At 39.5% G+C, this 14,711-nt stretch overlaps 1 long non-coding RNA gene across 2 annotated transcripts; it reads right to left on the bottom strand.

Moving 5' to 3' along the window:
* Positions 1-3,344: 3,344 nt before the first annotated feature.
* Positions 3,345-12,562, bottom strand: LOC108587051. 2 transcript variants are annotated; one of them, XR_002523455.2, is made up of 3 exons: positions 11,217-12,562; positions 7,573-8,506; positions 3,345-6,415 (listed from the first exon to the last, which is right to left on the bottom strand). It is a non-coding gene; the product is annotated as an uncharacterized LOC108587051 (long non-coding RNA). The 2 variants fall into 2 exon arrangements; XR_002523456.2 differs by lacking the exon at positions 3,345-6,415 and having other exon boundaries at positions 7,170-8,506; positions 11,217-11,371; positions 12,303-12,562.
* Positions 12,563-14,711: the final 2,149 nt, after the last annotated feature.

Genomic DNA, 14,711 nt, shown 5'->3' on the forward strand with positions numbered 1-14,711 from the left:
TATCCAAAATGCTTGGGACCAGAAGGATTTTGGATTTTTCTGGATTTTGGAATATTTGCATTATACTTACTGGTTGAGCATTCCTAATATGAAACTCCAAATCCAGTGAGCATTTACTTTGAGCATATTGTCAGCACTCAAAAAGTTTTAGATTTTGAAGCATTCTAGATTTTGGATTTTCAAATTAGGGATGCTCAAATTATAACTGATAGAACAAGCAGATCAAAGATTCAGTAAACACTATTTGAACAACTCTATAAACTAAACTGATATAGTATTTTAAACTGCTACATCCAACAACTCCTGAAAACTCATTCTCTTAAAGTTCTCATGGAACATTCAGCAAAATAGACCATATTCTGGATCATATAAAAGTATTAATGAATATCAAAGAATGAAATTATACAGAGTAACATGATAGAATAAAATCATTCACAATAAAATATCTAGCAAATCCCCCAAGTATTGGGAAATAAAACAACACTCTCCTAAATAACCCATAGATCAAAAAATAAATCATAAAGTATAAAATATTTTGAAATAAATAATAATGAAAATATATCAAAATTTGTGAAATAAAGCTAACACAGCACTTACAAGAAAATTTATGAGTTTAAATACTTACATTGGAGAAGAAAGGTATATAAACCTTTCATCTTAAGAAGCTAGGAAAAGAAGAATAAGGTAAATCTAAGGCAAGTAAAAGAAAGGAAATACTAAAAGTAAAGTGGCAATACAAATTCTTAACAATGGACCAAAAAAAGAGGGAAAGCACAAATTACCCACATAAAGAATAAAAATGAAACATCACTACATATTCTAAAAATGTTAGAAGAGATAAAGAAATATTAAAACATTCTAATAATTCAACAACTTATACTAATTAATCCAAATCACAAATTACTAACAATTGAAGCCACAGAAAATAAATAATCCCATATCTATTAAAGAAATTAAATTTGTAAAACCTTTCTACAAAGAAAATGTTCCACATATATGGTTCATTAGTGAATTCTACAAAACATTTAAGGAAGAAATGTCAATATTGCACAAATTCAGAACATAGAGGAAGAGGTATCGCTTCTTAATACAGAAGGCCAGCGTCACCCTCACCCCAAAATGTAACAAAGCTATTACAAGTAAAAAAATAACAGCCCAATCCCTCACGAACATAGGCACAAAATTTTTTTTTTTTTTTTTTTTTTTTTTAAAGACGGAATTTCACTCTTGTTGCCCAGGCTAGAGCACAGTGGCACAATCTTGGCTCACTGTAACTTCCACCTTCCAGTTTCAAGTGATTCTCCTGCCTCAGCCTCCCACATAGCTGGGATTACAGGTGCCCACCAATATGCCCATCTAAATTTTGTATTTTTAGTAGAGACGGGGTTTCACCATGTTGGTCAGGCTGGTCTCGAACTACTGACCTCGTGATCTGCCCTCCTCGGCCTCCCAAAGTGCTGGGATTACAGGTGTGAGCTACCATGCCCGGCCTATAGGCACAGAAATTCTAAACAAAATATTTGCAAACAGAATCCAGGTCTCTCTCTATATATATAGATATGTATACATATCTATATCTATCTAGAGATATGTGTGTGTGTATATATATCTATACACATATATGTATAGATATATATATAAAGAATAATGCATCATGACCAAGCAAGGTTTATTCGAAGAAAGCAAGGCTTGTTTAATGAAACTCAATCAACATAACTCATCTTACTAACAGAGTAAGAGGGAAAACCATTTGATCATCTCAAAATACACAGAAAAAAAATCTGACAAAAATCATTAGTTCTTTATGAGAAAAACACCCAGTGAAACTAGGAATAGATGGAAACATCTCCAATATAAGGTTCATCTTTAAAAACGTACAGTTAGTATCATAATTAATAAAATATTAAATCTTTTTCTCCTAAAATCTGGAACAAAGAAAGGATGCGCACTCTCATATGCTGCGTTCAGTATGTACTGAAGTTTTTAGCCAGAATATAAGGCAAATAAAAGAAATAAAAAGCATAAAGTTGGAAAAGAAGTAAACTGTCATTATTTGCAAAACTACGATTTGTCTAAAACCTGGAAGCAAAACTAATACCCAAAAATAATAGATTCTTTGAATAAATTTCAGGAAATCCATTCAACAGACTATTCTGTAGTCATTTAGAATGAGATGCTATTAAAAGTGCTAATAAAATGAGAAAGTGTTTGCTAAAACCAGCTGTAAAAAACATTTTAGTGGAATGGTGGGTAAATATGGACTGGTTATTAGACAATTTTAAAGAGTTATTTTTCACTTTGTTAGAAGTGATAGTGCTGTGTGGCTATGTGAAATTTTGCATTTTAAGAAACCCATTCATAATCATTTAGACCACAGGTTTTCGACCTTAGCACTACTGGCGTTTAGAACCAGGTAATTCTTTGTTTTTGGAGGGGGCTGTCCTGTGCATTGTAGTATGTTTAGTAACGTCCCTGATCTCTATCAGGGATGCAGGCACGCCTCCTTTTGTGACAACCAACATTGTCTCCAGGCATTGCCAAAAGTCCTCTTTCGGAGGATGAGGGTTAAAATCACCCTCAGTTGAGAGCCACTGATTTAGGGTTTAATATCATGATGTCTGTACTTACTTTTGTATCATTTCAGAAAAAAAAATGCACAAAGAAAATATAACAAATAGTAGTGTTAATTCTAAGCAATAAATACATGAACATGTATTATGCTTTTTTTATTCTACCTTTTATATTTCATTTACATACTTGTTATATATATAATTTTTTTTGAGATGGAGTCTTACTCTGTTGCCCAGGCTGGAGTGCAGTGGCATGATCTTGGCTCACTGCAACCTCCACGTCCTAGGTTCAAGTGATTCTCCTGTCTCAGCCTCTTGAGTAGATGGGATTACAGGCACCCACCACCAAACCCAGCTAATTTTTGTATTTTTAGTAGGGACAGAGTTTCACCATGTTAGCCAGGCTGGTCTCGAACTCCTGACCTCAAATGATTTGCCCGCCTCGGCCTCCCAAAATGCTGGGATTACAGGCATGAGCCACTACACCCAGCTGACATACTTGTTACATATATACTTTTTTTATCTTCTTTATTATACTGTCTACTTTTCTGTTTGAAAGTTTCATAATAAAAGTCAAAATCATTAAAATATGCTGTAAATGGAAAATGCAGTACAATTGTATTGCACTAGGACTAAAAGTATGCAAAATTACATATACAAAAACTACTCAAAAGAGTATGTTCAAGAGGAGTAAGTCTTTTCTTTTTTTTTTTTTTTTTTTTTTTTTTGAGACGGAGTCTCGCTCTGTCGCCCAGGGCCCGGATCTCAGCTCACTGCAAGCTCTGCCTCCTGGGTTTATGCCATTCTCCTGCCTCAGCCTCCCGAGTAGCTGGGACTGCAGGTGCCCGCCACCTCGCCCGGCTAGTTTTTTGTATTGCCTCAAGAGGTAAGAGTAAGTCTTTTCAGCAGTGTGCCGCAGCCACTCCAGTGACAGTGGGAGTCAATGCAGGTTGGCTGTGGGTCTCCTAAGAGGTGCCGCTGCCACAGTCACCTGAATTCACTGACGATTAAGCCTCTCCTCCCATCCTTCGTGCTTTACCAACTGTATAATGAATCCTAGTATAAAGTAGAAACAAGGAAGAATCAAAGAGAATGTAAAGACGAGTTTTTTCCCAAGAAGAATTCTGAAGATGATTCATCCTTCCACAGCCAGATCTCTTGTTGGGGAGAAAAAAAAAAAAGCCATGACTGGCCAAAGGCACATCCAAGAGGAAGCATTGGAATGACCAGTTGACGGCTAGGTCTTGCCATTCTAGAGTTGTCACTGCCCCAGAATATAGTGACAATTAAAATCTTGGAGGAGTCACCCAAGAAGCATTTGATCTCAGGATTAAACGAAATTTATCCCCTCAATATTCAAGAGACGTAGCAGAAGAACAAAGGAAGACCCTCTAGGAGACACTTAAGGAAAATGAGAAGCTTCACAGAGAAATTGAACAAAGAACAACGAAATTGCTCGCCTGAAAAAGGAGAATAAATAATTGGCAGAAGCAGCAGAGTACAGTATATGACAGAGGCAACCCAGAGACTGAATGATGAACCTCTGGATAACTTCGAAGCACCAGATAGTCAGGAATTTGATTCTGAAGAGCAAACGGGTGAGGATTCTTAAGTGGAAGGGCCAAAAATTGGCACGTGCACTGAGAATCCTATCTTCCTCTACAGATGCAAAACCTTGCGTGTAAAATTTAGGACTCACAATTGTCGAGATATGGAACCAACCTAAGCGCCCGTAGACCAATGAATGGCTAAAGAAAATGTGTGGTATATATACACCATGGAATACTACTCAGCCATTAAAAAATAATAATAATGCCTTTGCAGCAACTTGGAAGGAGCTAGAGGCCGTTATTCTAAGTGAAATAACTCAGGAATGGAAAACAAAATACCAGATGTGCTCACTTATAAGGGGGAGCTAAGCCATAGGCACGTAAAGGCATACAAAGTGATATAATGGACACTGGAGACTCTGAAGACGAAAGGATGAACAGGGAATGAAGGATCCAAAAACTGCATATAGGATACAGTGTACACTACTCAGGTGACAGGTACAGTAAAATCTTAGACTTTATCACTATATAATTTATAATTCATCCGTGTAACCAAAAACCACCTGAACCCCCAAAGCTATTGAAATATATGTATATGTATATACACATACACCCACACATACATAAGTCTTACATGTGAAACCTATTAATATTTGACTCTTGAGAAATATACCATCCAATGGGTTCTCCTGGCCCCCTGCCTAGACAGAGCCAATTTAGCAAGAAGGGGAAACTGCAGTGGGAAAAGAGTAGTTCACACAGAGCCACCTGTGCAGGAGACCTGAGTTTTCTTATTACTCAAGTCAGCCTCCCCGGAGCACTGGGGGATCAGAGTTTTTAAAGATGATTTGGCACATAGGCGCTCAGGAAGTGGGAAGTGCCGATTGGTCAGATTGGAGATGGTATCAAGGGGTTGGAAGTGAGGTTTTCTTGCTGTCTTCTGTCCCTGGGTGGAACGGCAGAACTGGCTGAGCCAAATTACCAGTCTGGGTAGTGTCAGCTGATCCACTGAGCGCAGGATCTGCAAAACATCCCAAGCACTGGTCTTAGGTTTCCCAATAGTGATGTTATCCCCAGGAGCAATTTGGGGAAGTTCAGACTCTTGGAACCAGAGGCTGCATGACCCCTAAGCCATAATTTCTAATCTTGTAGCTAATTCGTTAGTCCTACAAAGGCAGACTGCCCACCAGGCAAGAAGGGGGTCTTTTCAGGAAAGGGCTATTATCAATTTTCTTTCAGAGTCAAACTGTAAACTAATTTCCTTCCCAAGGTTATTTCAGCCTATGCCCAGGAATGAATAAGGATAGCTTTAAGATGAGACGCAAGGTGTGGTTGGTTAGGTCTGATCTCTGTCACTGTCATCGTTTCCTCAGTTATAATTTCTGCAAAGGCAGTTTCAAGTTTACCTCCAGTACAGTTCTTTGTAGCAGAACACATAATTACATAATGCAACCTCTGAGATCAAAATTCTTTGTTTGAATCCTGGGACCCTATTGTATTAAAATACAAACACTGTACACTTTTAATTTATGATGTTTTATGTGAATAGCATTTTCTCAACTGCCAGACATGACTTGTGTAAATGACTAAAGAAACTTCAATCTCCTATCGAAAAAAAAAGAAATATATTCAAGGGGTTGTGGATGAGTTAAGAGTGTAATTCGTGGTTGATTTCACTTCCTGGATTTTAAAATAATCTGTAATTATCTGCTTTTATATTGAAAAAAATGACAAAATCTAAGAGTGTCAAAATGCAGTATTATTAATCATTCACGGCCTAATATTGGAAGAGAATTAGCAGAAAACACAGCAGAGACGAGAGACTTGCAGACTGAAGTTCTTCCATTCACTGCAAAGAAAGCATCTAGAGGCGGAATAGCTTTGAATGGGCATACATCTGCATAATGACTTTTCCTTTGTTCTTTTCTCACTGGTTAATTGAGTAACTTGTACAACAAATATGCCTTCAGACTTCACACCAGATTAGGGCCCTTTGTAAATAAAATTAAAGTTGGGAATATGCTTCCCCTAGCTGGTAAATAAATTCAGGAAGTTTGAGGTTTAGCATGGCATGCCAAGATGTCTAAGTAAATCTCAAATTCTTCCATATTTTTAAATAAATGCCAAGGACTATCAAATCCCAAGAACTCCCAAGAGGAAAAGAGCTCACCTCACTCTGAATCAGAGACCCTCTCCAATCAAAATGTCCCACCTGAAAAGTGGTCTTCTCTCCTACCCCATCACAGACATATGGATGTTACTGATGTCGTGTTTGTCTGGAATATTGCCTGGTTCCTATGACAAGAACAATAAAAATCTCTTAGTATTCTGCAGCAAACAGCCTCTTTCTCATTAAAGCACCTCTGCATTGAACATGAGTCCCTCCTATGGACCCAGGCATTTTTCTAATCATTGGCATTACAATAGTGAACCAAACAAAAATGCCTGTCCTCAGAGAGCTTAGTTTTTAATGGGTTCTTCCAAAATCCTAGCAGTAGCGACCACAAGCAGAGGATAGATCCTGGGTAACCCGAGTCAGGTTGTGCAATGCTTGTGTTCATCACTTAGGGATAAAAATCTTCATCTGATTTCAGACTCGTTACATAGCATCGTCATAAGGTCATAAGTCACAGATCATTTGAGGAAGCACTAAGCTAAAAAGAGAAAAAGTGCCCTTGAACCTTTCTGAACCGAGTGGTATTTGCCTAAGAGATGGGGAAGCTGAACTGAGTCACACTGAGATGAGAAGGGGGCTCCACCCATGATGTCCTTGTCTCAGAATAAGTCGGCCTCTTGCGCTATAGCATAATTATAATACCTGGATCAAAAGAATAGGATGGGCTGGGCACAGTGGCTCATGCCTGTAATCCCAGCACTTTGGGAGGCTGAGGCAGGTGGATCACCTGTGGTCAGGAGTTCGAGACCAGCCTGGCCAACATGGCGAAACCCTGTCTCTACTAAAAATACAAAAATTAGTTAGGCACGGTGGTGGGTGCCTGAAATCCCGGCTGCTCGGGAGGCAGAGGCAGGAGAGTCGCTTGAACCCAGGAGGGGAAGTTGCAGCGAGCCGAGATTGCGCCACTGCACTCCAGACTGGGCAACAAGAGTGAAACTCCATCTCCAAAAAAAAAAAAGAACACAATGTGGGATCAGAGGAGCCCTCCAAGACAAGTGGCTTCAGTTCAAATATAAGCTCTGTCATTTGTTCACAGTGTTTCACTGGACAAAGTACTTGACTTCCCAGCCTCAGTTTCCCCATCTGTAAAGTGAAGTGAGCAAGAATAGTTCACAGAGTTGTTATGAGGGGTAAGTGGAATGTTTCATGGGATGCAGTAAGCACAGTGCCTGCCACATAGTAAACACTCCATAAATGTTAGCTATTTCCCACTAATACAGTATAATATAGTACATATAACATAATGTTAGCTAGTTATGAGTCATTACCAACTTACCCAAAGGCCCCAGTTATATTCTGAATGCACACCATGTACCAGGCATCATGCTAACTGCTGTTCATATTTTTTTCTTGACTTCCAGCAGCCTATAATGGAAGTTATTATTGTCTTTATTTTACAAGTGAGGATAATGAGCTCAGAGATGTGAAGCAACCTGCCCAAGGCCAAACAGCCAGGAGTAGCAGGGTCAAGATTCAAACCCAGGCAGAAATTACTTGAAATTCCATGTTCTTTTCCCAACACAATCCCTGTCTTATTTCCATCTTTCCAATGACACCAGTATTTCCAAGCTTTCACCTTACCACATTCTTTGAGCAACACGTTATTCAGATTTTTTTTTAAACTGGCAACCTGAGGCATGGCTCTCTTAAATGCTGGCAGTCTAAACTTACTGCAAAAGCACCATCTCTATGTGCCCCCAGACCTTTGAGCATTATCAAAATTAGAAGTGCATTCACCCTTTAACTCGGCAACTCTACTTTTGGAAATTTATCCTAGAATATACGCACACCTGTACACAATGACATACATGCAATGTTATTCATTGCACTGTGGCTTGTAATAGCAAAAGATTAGAACTATCCCAACTATTCATCAAGACAGAAATAATTAAATAAAATATAATATAGCCATTATAACAGAAAAACATATAAATAAGAATGAAAGAACTCATTATACTCTGATACAGAAAGATAAGCAGGATATATTGTGAGTTTTAAAAAGCAGGATACAGAACAGTCTGTGTAATAAAAAAACAAGTGCATATACATTTGTATTTGCTTGTACATACCTGAAATCCTGCAAAGATAAAGAAGAAACAAATAACAATGGCCGACTGTGGAAAGGAAATGTCCCAGGCAGAAGGGACAATTTTCACTGAATATTCTAGCATACTCTTGTTTTTAAATTTTCAATCATATGAATGGATCGCCTATTCAAGAAATGAAACAATTTTAAAAATACGAGTTTTAAGAGTGTAGGATTAAGAGTATAGGCTTTTGTTTTAAGAGTATAGGATTAAGAATCAGAAATTTGAGTCAAGTTTGGGGCAAACTTGGACAACCTACTTTATTTCTGCCAGCCTTCCTTTCTTCATCAGCAAAATCTCTAAGCTCCCAAATACTAGGGACTTCAGCAATCATTATCATCATCATAGCTACCATTTATTCAGTGGTTACTATTTGCCAAGCCCTATACTAGAGCCCTCTAAGAATTTGCCTCATTGCATCATTGCAAGCAACCCTATGAGATAGGAACTATGATTACTCCCATCTCACAGATGAGCAAATGGAAGCTCAGCGTGGGGGTATAACTTGCCCAAGGTCACACAGCCAGTATGTGGCAGAACCAGAATTCAAACCCAGGTCTCTCAGGCCTATATTTGGACTCAATGGTTTGCTGCCTCCATCCACAGTGATAATTTTCCTAGTTGTGTTCCCTGTCTCTTGCATAAATTCCACCCACCAGTTTCCTTCTGAACATTGCCAGCCTCCACCAGGCCTGGCCCTCACTTATTTCCAATCACCCTTTATCCACCATAGCTTTGGAAATGGACTGTTACTAATGGCTAGTCATATGTCAGCCTAATGAATGGGAGGCAGGCTTCCATTAAAATAATGAAATTAGCGAGTTTCGAATTTGGTTACATCGCATGGCACACAGCCTCAAGTAATTACCACCCCATGCTCCTTCCTACGAATTAAAGTCAGCTTATTTATTTAAGGTCTTTGGCTTGGCCATCTCTATTAAGCTCACATCATCTGTTTGGGGATGGATTTTTTTTTTTTTTTTTTGGCCTTGTTTGTTTAAATGATGTTGGGTCTGTTCCCCTGATTAATAAAGCCGTAAACACAGTCAGGAGCAGCTTCTGAACCATGTGCAAAAGCAAAGAATATAAGTCAAAGAACAATTCTTTGGGGGTTTGGGTTTTGTTTGTTTGGGTTTTTTTTTTTTTCCTCCAAAGGATGGAAACAATAAGAAAGAAGCTCTTTGAGCTCCAGAAACTCCAATTATGCTGACATTTCTGCTGCAGAAATACAGCAGGCTCCATTTTGCAGGAACCCAGTGAACTAGCTAATCAGATTTCCTTGGATAATTTGCTCCAAAGGTCAGCTGCCTTAAAAAGCACCCAGTGCCTCATTATTTGGTAAAGCAGGCTGCACACAGGCTGGGATTTGGAACTCAGCCTCCCATGGCAAGGTAGTTTTTCTGGAATTTTTTAGCCCAGACCCTGCAGCCTTGACTTTGGCCAAAGTCTCATCCACCTTTGTGATCAGCCCACAGACAAAATCATTACCAGAAAAAGTACATGAATCTCTGAGTCTGTGAGGTCTCTGTCTCCAATACGGGTCTCTCTCATGTCCCAGGAGCACCAAAGATGGCTGATGCATCTGCAATGCTCATGTGACCATTGGTAAATTTCAAGGGAGCTTTTTACTGATGCTGTGATGGGTAGGTGGCCAGACCTAGGTTCTAATCACTAAGTCCAGTTCTACAAAATCCCTAACCAGTACCCCTCAAAGCTATCAAGATCATGAAAAATAAGGAAAGATGGAGAAATTATTTCAGACCAGAAGAGACTACAGAGACGTGAGAATAAATGCAACGTGAAACTCTGGATTGAATCCTGGACAGGAGGACATTACTAGAAAAACCGGTGAAATTCAAATAAAATCTAGAATGCAGTTAATAGTTTCCAAAGTTGTGACAAAGACATTAACATTTTTTTAACATTAAACACACCTGGGCGCAGTGGCTCACACCTGTAATCCCAGAGCTTTGGGAGGCTGAGGCAGGTAGATCACGAGGTCAGAAGTTCAAGAGCAGCCTGACCAACATGGTGAAACCCTGTCCCTACTAAAAATACAAAAATTAGCTGGGTGTGGTGGTGTGTGCCTGTAGTGCCAGCTACTCGGGAGGCTGAGGCAGGAGAATCGCTTGAACCCGGGAGGCAGAGGTTGCAGTGAGCCGAGATCGTGCCACTGCACTCCAGCCTGGCGACAGAATGAGATTCCGTCTCAACAACAACAAAAAATAATCTAAGAAAAACTGAAACTGAGAAGGGATTTCTGGGAACTTGCTAGAGTTTCACTGTAACTTTTCTATAAATCTAAAATTATTTCAAAATTGTAAATATATATATATATACACATACACATACACACCATTAAAAATCCATTGTGTATTATACTTTGATAAAAATAAATAAGTTTAAATAATACATAATTCTTATTCTATTATAAACTTGATATCCTAGTCCTGACATGATATCATAGTCTTGACATGTGATATCATAGTCTAAAAACAAAACATCAAGACCAGAGGGAGTGTAAAGCCATTCCTACAACTGCATTTGTATTCAATCTCTTTTAAGATCCCAGCAAAGAAAAAAGAAACGACAAAAAGTAAAATCTTTAGTTTAGCTAAAATAAAATATGACGGATAGTCTCTCTCTACGAACTGAGACAGGAAAATCCAAGACAAAGAAACTAGGTTTCTCAGTGCCTTTTTTTTTTTTAAACACTCCCACCAACCTCACCACTCTGAAGGATTGTAATATCACAAGAATAGCTACAAAGCAAATGTCACTGGCTTAGCTTCCACTCTCATAGATTTTTAAGACACCCAGCTCCAATACTCACCCTCTGATCCTTCTCATCTCATACAAAGAGATGCACAGAAGAGTCCATTGTGAACCAGGCACTGTGCTTGATGATGGAGACACCAAATCAACTTGGACCACGTCCTTCCCCTTAAGGAGTCTTGGAAAATTTGCTCAAGAGGGTCTCAGCTGAATCTTGAAGGAAGAAGGGGAGGTAGTTGGATGAAGAAAGAAAAGAGGCTTCCAGAAAGAGAGCACAGTGCATGCCAGAGCATCTAAATCATGATACTTAGATACCTGCAGAAAAGTGGACAAAATTGAGGTGGGAGGAGTTAGAAAGGGCCCCCAGGTAATGGCCTTGTGTGGTAAAGAATTTAACTTTCTCCTGAAGGTGATGAGGAGTTTTAAGCAAGCATTTTAGAAAGATTCAGCAGAGGACAGTGGATGGAGGGTGAGGCCAAAAGCAGGAAGACCATCATCCAGGCCAGACATGTGAATACAATGCCCAGAGACAATGGGAGAGATTTCTCCCAGGATTCTTTGCAGGAAACAAGGGTCCCTGTTTCTCTAGTTCCTGAGGTTCCTGTTTCTCTAGTAGCTTTGTAGCTCAGCACCCATTCTAACTCCAGCTGGAAGATGTCCTCTGCTATTTCTCCATTCCATACTCCAAGTCCCTGCCCTGCAGTATGTATCTATCTTTTGCCACCCACCCTCTGACTCTGTCAGATTGTATCTTGAATCTTCAACCTAAAGATCTCAATTGCTTACAAAAAAGAAGAGAATTACATGGGCTTAATAATGTTAACGGCAGTTACCACATGAGCACTGACTATATCCAAGCATTTTGTTAGCCTTTAACCTGCAAACAAAGATACAATTATCCCCATCTCACAGAAAATAAGAGGAAAATTGAGACTCCCAAGAAGTTAAATAACCTCCTATATAGCTTTTAACAGGAATGGGGATATGATATGGATTTGAGAATGTCTGCTTCCAACAACCCTTTTATGGCACCTCACTGTCTCACTTTTAATTTCACTTGCTGATTTATTACAAAACTCCCTCTGCTTCAGGATCAAACACAAACTCATTATCCTGGGTCAAAATAAAATCTGAATAGCCATACCTAATTGTTTTTAAAATGTTCAGGCTTCCCTGACAGATCTATGACATTGCAATATTACAGCTTTGGAGTGACTGGCTCAACACCAAGGAGAGTGGTTCCAAATCTCTTTTCCAGTGGAACAGTAGCACAAGTTTGGTCTATCATCTAAAACCAAATAATGGCTGCCCTTTTCCTCTTCCTGGAAAAAAATGACATAGATGGTAAATGGATTAATGAATGGATTAGATAGATAAATGGATGGATGGATGGATGGATGAGTGAATGGATGGGTAAATGGATGTGTGAATGGATAGATGAGTGGATAAATGGGTAAGTAAATGAATAGATGGATAAATGGGTGAATGAATGGATAAATGGATGGATGGATGAATGGATAGATGAATGGAAAGTGCATGGATAGATGGATGGATAAATGGATGAATGAATGGATAGATTAATGAGAAGTAGATGGATGGATAAATGGATGAATGGATGAATGGATGGATGGATGGATGAGTAAATAGATGGATAAACTGATGGATACATAAATGGATAAGTGGACAGATGATAAATGGATAGATGGGTAGATGAATAAATGGATAGATAGATGAATAAATAGATGAATAGATGAATATACATTTACAATATAGAATATTTCTCAAGGGGAACATAGAAAACTATCAATAGTGGTTGCCATTCCTGTGAAGAAACAAACTGGTTAGGACAAGGATGGGAGTGGAAACTACCTTTTACTATACAGTCTTTTGTATCTTTCCAATTTTGAGCCATGTGTATATAATACATATTTTTAAAACAAACAGCAATATAAAACTAATTTCCAAATATTTTTGTTAAATGTATAAACAAATCCTGAAATAAGTTTTTAAACAAATAAGATTCAACTGTTATTTTCCCCATTGATTTTTCTTTAAATCTTGGCACTAACTTCTACTTCCCTACATAAGAATATAATGTAACGTGTATCCATCTTAGTGCACAATCAACTACAAAATTTGGTTATTCAAATGGAATATGTCAATAACATTGTGTTGCTTTGCAAAGAGCACCTTGACTTCAAGGTGTGTCCACTTACATCTACTCAAGGACCTCTCTGCAGGAGTTAGAGTAAGGGACAACAGTACTGAGGCCTGGAAGCATGATCCCACCCAAGTTTCTTTTGTTGTTGTTGTTGGTTTTTATTTGTTTTTTGAGACAGGGTCTCACCCTATCACCCAGACTGGAGTGCAGTGGCACAATCTCGGCTCACTTTGGACTCAGGCAATTTTCCCATCTCAGCCTCCCGAGTAGCTGGGACTACAGGCATGCACCACCATGCCTGGCTAATTTTTTGTAGAGATGGGGTCTCATCACATTGCCTAGGCTGGTCTCAAACTCCTGGACTCAAGCGATCTGTCTGCCTGCCTTGGCCTCCCCAAACTGCTGGGATTACAGGCGTGAGCCACCACGCTCAGCCAAATTTATTTAAGCCATGATTCTCCTCCGTGCAAGACCCCACCTGCATACTGGGCTTCCAAACACTGCCCCCTGCACCATTAGGGGAACATAAGGAAGGGCTATAAGTAATGAGACCTTGCCAAGGGAAAGATTAAAAAACAAACAACTTCCCCAGCCACCGTCAATAGCATTTCCAGGAAGCAATAAACAGAACTGATTCTTGGCCGAAAAGCATTTATCGCTTTCCTTTCCATTGGTGTGGAAATGAAGCAGGGTTGCTTTAAAACTGGGTTTTCCAGCTTTCCAAGGAGCTGTGTGAATTCCATATCCTAGAGAAGTCAACACGAGTCTATAAGTTGACATGGACCCCAGGTCCTACCCTTAAGGGCTTTATACTCTGATGCAATATATAAAATATAATCAAAAAAAGGCTGAGGCAGTATTTGTATGCCAAGTGTCTATAGCAAGTACCAAGGTATTTGCATGGATTGGGGGTGGTGGCAATGGTGTGATATTCTCCTTCCAAATCCCCTGGGTGTGGGGATGGAATTTTTAACTGTGGGCGATGTGATAGGACGATCAAAGATACGCAAAACCACCTTTTTAGTGGTGGGACACAGTCACAGTTCTATTCCTTCTGGGACTATTTGGAAATCACACATTTCCCATCAAGTAAGAAAATGAACCGGGCGCGGTGGCTCAAGCCTGTAATCCCAGCACTTTGGGAGGCCGAGACGGGCGGATCACGAGGTCAGGAGATCGAGACCATCCTGGCTAACACGGTGAAACCCCGTCTCTACTAAAAAATACAAAAAACTAGCCGGGCGAAGTGGCGGGCGCCTGTGGTCCCAGCTACTCGGGAGGCTGAGGCAGGAGAATGGCGTGAACCCGGGAGGCGGAGCTTGCAGTGAGCTGAGATCCGGCCACCGCACTCCAGCCTGGGCGACAGAGCCAGACTCCGTCTCAAAAAAAAAA

The sequence above is a fragment of the Papio anubis genome, chromosome 18, assembly GCF_008728515.1.
Source record: "Papio anubis isolate 15944 chromosome 18, Panubis1.0, whole genome shotgun sequence".
Classification (NCBI taxonomy): domain Eukaryota; kingdom Metazoa; phylum Chordata; class Mammalia; order Primates; family Cercopithecidae; genus Papio; species Papio anubis.